This window comes from Octopus bimaculoides, chromosome 15, assembly GCF_046866305.1.
Source record: "Octopus bimaculoides isolate indiv1 chromosome 15, ASM4686630v1, whole genome shotgun sequence".
NCBI lineage: Eukaryota > Metazoa > Mollusca > Cephalopoda > Octopoda > Octopodidae > Octopus > Octopus bimaculoides.
Genome location: NC_142942.1, coordinates 54,318,107 through 54,328,635, shown reverse-complemented (window position 1 = coordinate 54,328,635; position 10,529 = coordinate 54,318,107).

Sequence of the window (10,529 nt, the reverse complement as noted above, 5' to 3'; positions counted from 1 at the left end):
TCGATACCATACGCACACTTTGCATTTTTAAATACTCATAAAGCAAATGGCAAAAGGTGGATACTTAGAATTGCATTTATTATCATATGTATATCGCATCATAATTATTTACTGACCTTAAAAAATGGTCGTTATCGTTGAAATGAAATGCTGTCAATTCTTTAGTCGCATCATTCATAAAGGAACGTAGAACGATGTAGTATAGACAATACTTCGGTCGTCCGAGTGGCTGTAATACTTTGTTACTTTTACAATTCATCAAGAGTCTTCAAAAAGGCCAGAACTGAGATGGGGATGTAATCATAAAAGATTCTACAATTCCAGACGATCGTCATCACCGACAGTGTGTATATATGTATACGTGTGGTTATGTGTACGCGTGGGTATATTCTTGGCATTTTTTAAGATGGTAGATTACTATTTGTGAGATATTTATTTGACCGCCATCTCCAGCAGATCGAGCGACCACTTAAAGATCCTCTTTCTCTGTGGCTCGCAAAAACTGAGTTACGTGAAATGGGGAATGAAAACTGCATCTTCAACAGCTCAGCTTTGAAGGAGTGGTATACAATTATGTCAAAAGGTAACTTAACCATTCACTAAATTGATTTCGATAAAAATCAGTCACAAGGTGAAATAAGTATTGGCATCGATATTATCGAGCAAAATCCCTTGAAGTTTGTTCTGTAGTATAACCGCAATCTAATTACTGAAATTAGTAAAAAAAAAACTGTTACAACCTGTAATATCTACTTGCAACCAATTTTGCAAAAGCGAATTCAAAGACCCAGTCTCTATTGATCTAATGGAGATGTTCGTAGTAATTATATATATTCCATTTAACATCTAACATAAACACTTCGACCTCGCTAAACACATCGCTGATCGAGCGAATACGACGTAAAGAAATTCTTTCAAGGTATGTGCACAATTTTGAACAAATCGTAGTGCACAATTTTGTCAGGGCAGCACATAAAACAAACAAAGCTTTTTCCTCTCTAAATAACAGCATATCTGCATATCTGCATATCTGCTTAGGTGTGCAAGTCACGGCTGCATCAAGTGAGCGAATCATGCATTAGACTTTTTAGTGCTTTAAGATCGCATTGAATTTGCTAATGAAAATCATTCTCTAAATGACGCGATTGCTAATGAACGGTTTAATTCAATCCTTAATTTTTTCTTTCGCTTTTGCCGCTGTGTTTCTTCGTTGTAGTTTGAGAAATTATTCGCTTCATGATGTCAAGTTAGTCATTAATTTGGTTTTCTTTCAATTATTTATTGTTTGTTTTTAGAGGAGTGGGGATCTTGTCTTTTTTCCGTTTTTTGTCTTTTTTTGTGTGGGGTGGGTAGCGGAGGATTTATATTTGTGATTCTGCTGTAAATAATGATTTCTAATAATTTTGATCCCAAAAGAAGAGAGAAAAGCAAAATTGACACTCGGCAGGATTCGAAAGCAAGAAATGTAGTGGAGCATAATTAAATACTGCAAAATATTTAATACAACACTCAACCACTCTCTCTTTCATCCACTACACATGGTTCTGATACCAATACAGGGTACGGCAAAACCATTCAAATTCTGCGCTATTTATGTTTCAGCTGCAAACGCACGGTACGCACTAATTCTTACAACGTTGATGAAAGAAAAATAAAACGATACAATATTATCTAGATGAAGACACCATTACCAACTGTTTGACTTTATTAGCGCCACACTAATGTCCATGTGCAATAGGGAGGGCTCTTCTGCTGCAACCTGTAGCGATAAAAATAAAAGGTAATGGAATTAGAGAATTAAGATCAACATTTAGTATTACATTTAGTACATAAAATTCTTTCTGCTACACTTTTATTTGAAATCCCCAAATAGCCTACTTCTTTCTTCCAGCAACCAATGGGATAAGTTTTCAACATATAACAAGGGATATATGTTGTTTCTTTTTAATTTGAGATTGTTTCAAGAAACTACTCAGCACTTTGTCAAGAATCTATCGTTTATTTAATTTCTGATGCCAGTTTCACGCGACTGCAATCGTCAGGCGAATTCTGAGTTTTGGTCGCTCTGACATGAAACTAAAGTTGAAAGAGAATTAATTTTATTTAGATAACATATACCCTACATTTTGTAGCGCTGTGAATTAATCTGTGTGATATATTAAAAGCCTGTTTTTTTAGAATAAAAGGTAATATATCAGTAAGGCATTATTCCAAAACCGGGTTTCAAATTCCGGTTAAAGCTAAGCGTACAAGTCTAATCAATTCCGCCTCACAAACCTTTACGAAACATCACGTAAAAATATGGGACTTTTGTAACACAGCCAATAATTGATAATAACTACAGGAGATATATTATTACGCTATATTAAAATTTTGTTAACGTTTCATGCATGATTGGAAGTAATCGCGGATTAACATATTTCCAGCACTGCTCATTAAACTCAGGAACAATAACTCTTAAATTTATTTTTAGCTTTGATTAACATTATTTCCACAAGTACAGCAACCGTTACTCATTTGTTCTATTAAAACAACAAGGAAAAAGAAAAGCAGAAATAACAATTAATAACAACTACTTGTAATACAGCTGCTGTCACCATTTTTATTAATGATAAGTGCAATAACAATAATAATAATGATAATAATAATAATAGCAGTAATAGTAATAACAACAGTAATAATAACAACAACAACAATAATAATAAGGATAAAATTATAACGGCCAGAGCAATACAATATTTAAGTTTTGTTTTTACATTAACAGTCGTCACCACTGCCATCATCCTCATCTCTTTCATCACTTTTTCATCATCATCATCATCACCATCATCGTCAGCATCATCATCATCATCATCATCATCATCATCATCATTATTATTATTATTATTATTATTATTGAATTGAATTGAATTGGTTTCAAATGCGTTTCATTGCTTTTACCATTCAATGGGTTTGCTCAATGTGAAACTGTAGAGTTTATAGAAACAACCGGAAGATTCTAGAAAGGTTTGTGACCCAATCACTATAAAAACATATTAACAGACGCTGGTTGCGCTTGGCGAATGAAACTTTTACAGTCATGCTTGAAAGCGTTTGGCTTTTAGTCAATTTAGGTCCAAAAATCTATTTAGGGGATGCCGGTAAAATTTTAATGTACGCATTTGTTATTTTACCTCTATCTTGATTGCTTTCGATGTCTCGAAAATTTTTGCTGCGTTCTTATAGTAATTTTGGTGGTGGGGTAGGTAGCCATTTCCCATTGATAACCAACGTACACAGACACACTATACACACAGAAACACACACACATATATATGCATATATACAAATATATGTGTATGTCTGACTGCGTATTTATGTGTGTGTGTATATATATATATATATACATTGTATCTATACATATATATATATATACACATATATTATATACATATATATATATATATATATGTGTGAGTATGTATATATTTATATGTATATATATATATATATATATATATATATATATATATATATATATATATATATATATATATATATATATATATATATATATATGTAGGTATGTATGTATATATAACTATGTGTTTATGTATTTGTAGTGTACATCTATGGCTGTACGTTTGTTTTCATTTCATATGGTAACCTGATCCGGTTTTGTTCCTTTCACATTTGTAACAAAACGGAAAGGTGCACAGTAAATAACTCGGTCCGTTTGAAATCAATTAACACTGGTGTATGTAGCTACACATTAATAGTTTCAATGGCAAGACATGCCAGAATCTGTATTATGGGTCGGCTCTTTCATCTATGATCTTTCAACAATATCGGAGTAATAATGTACAGCAGCTAAAAATTGTACATTAGTCGAATTATATGTCTGCAAATCTTTATATTTCCAAAAAGCCCGCCCAGGAGTGCAGATCACACATTCAGACACATATGCAGACACGCGCGCTTCTAAGCTATGCATATATATATATATATATATATATATATATATATATATATATATATATATATATATATATATATATATATATATATATATATATATATATGTATATATATATATATGTATATATATATATATACATACATACATACATACATACATACATACATACATACATATATATATATATGCAAGTATGTATGCCTGTGCATATGTATGTAACACTATGCTTTCATATACGAATATATATATATATATATATATATATTAGTATATATATTTACAGGCACATGTATACACACACATATATACGTATATATGTATGTTTATATATATACATATATATATATATATTATTTGTGTGTGCGTTTGTATGAATGTATATGTATTTGTGTGTTGATGCCAACGTATCTATGTGTTTGTGTTGTCTTTTTTGAAATAATGACCATTAGATTTCTATAGAACTAACTACACAATGGAATAAATTTTTCTTTTGCGATAAAAGGAAATGATAGATATAGTAAATGATACGAAGGACAAAAAGACTGGCACTCGTACAACAAAAGGTAGCAAATACTAACTTTTCCATTTCCCAAATTAAAGCCAAGGTGATTGCGATTCTTCACTTCGCTAGTCTCAATATGTTTCCAGCGTTACATTCTGAATAACACGTCGACATTTAATAGCGCCTATTGTGAAGTATCATCGTCTATCAGCCAGCAGCAAACGGCAACAGCAGCGAGCGCGACCGACTTTGTTCCGATTTGTATATTGAGGGTTTTATAAAGAAAAACAAAATATTTTTAAAATCACTTTTAGAGGTAGTTCCTGAATGAAAAAAATGCAAATATTCTGGGATTATTTTGCTTTGAGAGAATAACGATAATAATAATTTGAAGCATTAAAATAGGGTGAGAAATGTGTAAAAGCGACTTATTTTTCCCCGTGTGTTTGTTTTGTATCATTTACTACAAGAAAGGAAAAGTCTGTGATCCTTTCGCAGGGCTTCAGGCACAGCTGGAAGGAAAGGTTGGAAGGAAAGCTGGAAGGAAAGCTGGAAGGAAAGCTGGAAGGAAACCGGAGATCAAGCACGAATGTCTACTATAAGGATCGTGTGGTGGTAGTGTTAGTCAGATTGCATTTATTATATAATTAAGAGTCTTTATTGTATAATATTAATATTTTATTATTAATGGTTCTTAGTGAATCGACCGCAGAGCATTAAAAGTTAACATTGTCCGTTCCCCATTAGACTTTATTGTTGGTTCATTAAAGAGACTAAACTAACTACTATATCTGCTTCCACACTTGTTTTGAGATATAATACGATAAGTAGCTTTAGCATTTCGAAGGAAATGTGCAAAGCTGGGAAAATGATTGATTAAATCACTTTACTTTAGCAATATTCCAGTCGACGTCAAATTCTAGGAAAAATTAATTTACAAAAAAAGACATGTAACTAAATTCCGTAAAGCATTTTGTCCAACAATCCACTACTTGTGCAACTCTGACCAGCTTTTTTGAGACAATAATATTGATTCCTTACATTGGTATAAGAACAATGCTTTGAATTAATCCCGGGTTTTGATTGATATTTAACATATCGATTTCAAAAGACGGTCAGTATTTTTGACTCACTTCAAGTTCTCTATTCAGCTTGTAATGGGACAAACTTTAGTGCTGTAAGTCCTTTCATCTAGCTGTTTACTGTATAAGTTACTACGCTGTAACTTCAGTGACTAGTATAAGAGAGTTAGTATTAGTCCAGTATCCTGGACCAATACTAGCAGTAAGTACTTATACTAATTACCGACAAGCATTATGCTTAAGTATAGCACTTAGTAGGTTCTGAACCAGTGGTTCTTGGAAATAACAATTATTTCTCGTATTCAAACAAGGTTATGCATTTGTTTGATTTGGGTTGGGATTTAACCGAATGAATCAACCTCATTATATGCCTGGTGCATATTTAAACACCTACAGTAATATAAAAGGTAGTTGAACACAAAATGTAAAAGATGGCGTTTACGTGGAACAAGATATTAAGTCAAACGCTGATATTTTTGCTACTTTGTGTCTCTTTCTTAAAATAATGATTTCTTACAACACAAAGATCCCTGGAAGAAAAACAAGCAGACTATTTCATGGTTATATTTGTGTGTGTGTGTGTGTGTGTGTGTGTATACATATATATATATATATATATATATATATATATATATATATATATATATATATATATATATATATATGAATACATATATATAAATATATATTTATGTATGTATACATATATACATATAAAATATATATATATATACCTATATATATATAAAATATATACATATATATATAATATATATACACATATACATGTAATACACACACACACACACACACACACACACACACACATATATATATATATATATATATATATATATATATATATATATATATATATATATATATATATATATATATATATATATATATATATATATATATATACAGACATACAGACATACAAACAGAGAAATGTTCATAGACTAATAAATATTTATATTGATGGTCACAAAGCATAAATTTTGCCCTCGGCTAACAAAGATGTCAAATGAAATTTCTGTCCAGCCATTAAAAGCTAACAAATTTCCATGCCTCAAGGCAATTTCAATGAACAAACGTACGACAACGGTTACTGTACATTTTTTTACATTATTTACATTTGACGGATAATAATGTAAATAATGTACATAATTCCTCATCTCTTAAATATAGAACTGAACGGTTACTATTTTCAGAATTTCGCTTTGAAACAAGACAAAATGCAACAACGTACTTTTGTTTCAGATGGTTTATATTTTTCAAATGCAATATTATTTCTTATTTAGACGAAAAAAGAAATGAATTTGTTTTGGCTTTTGGGAGATTTTTCTTTTTCGTTTTACTCTTCAAGGCAACTGTACTTAAAGGAATGTTTATAAAAGAAATACAAGTATTTCTTCTTAGATATGAAACAACAGCGAAACCAGCTACAGCCTTCGGTCAGGTTACATCGCAGATGCTAAAATAGCGATGTAAGTGTGTCTGTGACACGCATTCCTAGACTTGTCTGATTCTCTGTAAAAGTAATAAGGTTAACTGTCTAGTTTCCAGTGCCTACAGAAGGAAAGTCATCCGCATGAAATATAATATTTGAATCAGTGTTAAGCTACTAAATGTAGTGACCAAAGAGATTCAATTAATTTAAATTGTTCGTACAGCGATGAAAGAAAAAAAAAACAAAAGCTCAATAAGAAATGTTAATCAAATTTTGTCAAGGCAGAACGGTGACAGCTCTTACATTATATTCTGTTAAAATTAGAATTACGCATGTAATTAGGAAACCAAGATACTCTCTCGAACACGTTGGCAGCCTCAAACATGTTTCGGTCTTTTTTGAGATCGCCAATGATGTATATTTTCCACTTCTTTATAATTCAAATACGCTTAAATTTCTAATACAGGGCCTCATCACAAACACCATACTTTTATACATATGAATATGAAAAGTTTAGGGATTACATTTCGTACAATAAATATATGAAACCTATCTAGCAGATATATATAGAGGGAAAATGTATCTGTTCCTTCGAATATTGAATATTGAAAAAAAAAAACTTTTGAATAGACTTAATTGATTTCTGAAAATTACCTGGTACTTGTTTTATCAAGTCTTGTACAGGCCAGCGGCAATACTGAGCTGGCGAGATTGGAACTCAGAATGTATACATAATGAGAGTAAATACGGAAAACCAATTACTCTGATGTCCATGAGATTCTACTTTCCTCCAATGAATCACCGAGAGATTATTTGTCGTCGTTCAATCTGCTAGAAATAACAGTGAAATTTCTCTTCTGTCGCACTTTACTGTACGCATCGGAACAATGTTTAACACATGGTACCGGAACAAAAGACATAATGGAATGCTTTTAATCATTCTGATGAACTGAAGAAAGACCGACCTGGGGCTAAGCAACTAAAAAACAATATCAACAACAACAACGACAAAAACAACAGCAATTCTTCTCTACAGATAGTTTAATCAGTCACTAGCTTAATGAATGGCTCGATCAATAAAGAAAACCTTTCTACAGGATGCATTAAAATAAAAGAGTTCAAAAACTGTGTACGTATGACATCAGATGCTTTGTGTTATATGCTGTGATTATATATATACGTATGTGTAACTTAAGCTTGTACTAAAACTATATTTGATGTTACATGCTGTGCTGAAGGACAGTCGTTATGAAAATGGCTACGTCTTGAAGCTAATAGCTACTAAGGTTTTTAGGTTGTCAAAATATATAACCCCATTTAGACAAGGTGGCTGAAGAGATATTTCATTAAATGACCCGAAAATGTTTTCGTAAACTTTATGTCTGTCACACTGTTCTGGTGCACACATATATATATATATAGATATATATGCATGTGTGTATGTGTGTGTGTGCGTGAGTGTGTGTGTGAGTATGTGTATGTGTATGACTGTGTGGTGTCTGGGTATGTGTGTGTATGGATATAAGCAAGTATCTATGCACGCACTTAAGTACACACGTACATACACACACACACACACACACACAAATATATATATATACATGCATATATGTGTGTGTGTGTGTGTGTGTGTGTGTGTGTGTGTGTGTCTGCATATCACAGACACAGTATATCATAAATATAAATATATGATCATATGCGTGTGCGTGTGTTTGTAGGTATATATGTGTAGGTGTGTGTCTGTCTGTCTGTCGGTTTGGCAATTTTCGAAGATGCACTAGTATCAAGATAGGAAATATTTTTAATATATTAAAACAACACAGTTCATAAAGCTGTATTGCAGTTTTGCCTACATAAGTATACATTTATATAGATATGTGTATATATGTATATATATATATATATATATATATATATATATATATATATACATACATACACACGCACACACATATGTATCTTTAGATATAAATGTATATATACATATATATATATATATATATATACATATTTACACACACATAATTCAAAACACATATGTGCACATATATATTTGTTGTGTATAGAACGCTATATGTGTATTTATATATGTATATATATATATATATATATATATATATATATATATATATATATATATATATATATATATATATATATATTCATATATATGAATGTATATACATTCATATACATGGATGTTTTTATGTGGTTGTTTGTATGCGTGCACGCGCGCGTGTGTATATGTGTTTTAAAACAGAAATAGACTCTGCATTACATTAGACTGAAACAAGTTTGAATTGGTATTTAAACATGAAAACAAAATATCAACGACGAATTGAGATATAAGAAACGGGCTAAATATAGATAGATTTACATATATGTCAAAATATAGCTGCTAACGAGAATTCATACCTCAGGAAATCATAATATAATTTCGAAGATGCATTAGAGAAAGTAGATTTTTTTAAATGGTACTGCTAAAGATAAATAAAATGGTTTACATGCATACATACATATGTATATATAAATATATATATGTATATATATATATATATATATATATATATATATATATATATATATATATATATATATATATATATATATATATATATATATATATGTATCTATTTATATGTATATAAATACATATATATATGTATGTATGTATGTATGTATATATATATATATATATATATATATATATATATATATATATATATATATCACAAAAAACGGAGTTCAACATCTCGACCAGTCATATTTCTTAAAATTATGTGTGCAGGCAAACAGACAAGCAGGAAAATATTCATATATATGTGCGTATATATGTATGTCTGTCTGTATATATATATATATATATATATATAAGCAATGTTAATTCTCTATATGAAGTATTAACAGTAACTGCACGATAAAGTGTAGTATATTGCCACTTAAGTGTGGCTGACCCCTAGGGGTGGATGTTACTGTTGCTTTTAGCCCCAGGAGGACATCTCCTCCAGCTGGCTTATCGACACACGACTGTGTCCTGTTTGCCAAGGGAGTTATCCCTCTCACCTCGAAATAACCCTGAAATCCGGATACGTTCGTGCTGCTGGTCGAGGTGAGAGGGATAACTCCCTTGGCAAACAGGACACAGTCGTGTGTCGATAAGCCAGCTGGAGGAGATGTCCTCCTGGGGCTAAAAGCAACAGTAACATCCACCCCTAGGGGTCAGCCACACTTAAGTGGCAATATACTACACTTTATCGTGCAGTTACTGTTAATACTTCATATAGAGAATTAACATTGCTTGTTTTCACCTTTTCAATATCAGTGAAGAATGTCACTGGAAAAGAAGATATAAGGTTTGCCAGATTTGTCTCTCTCACCAAGGTCATCAGCTGTCGAACGCCGACGAAGGGAAATAACCCTGAAATCCGGATACGTTCGTGCTGCTGGTCGAGGTGAGAGGGATAACTCCCTTGGCAAACAGGACACAGTCGTGTGTCGATAAGCCAGCTGGAGGAGATGTCCTCCTGGGGCAAA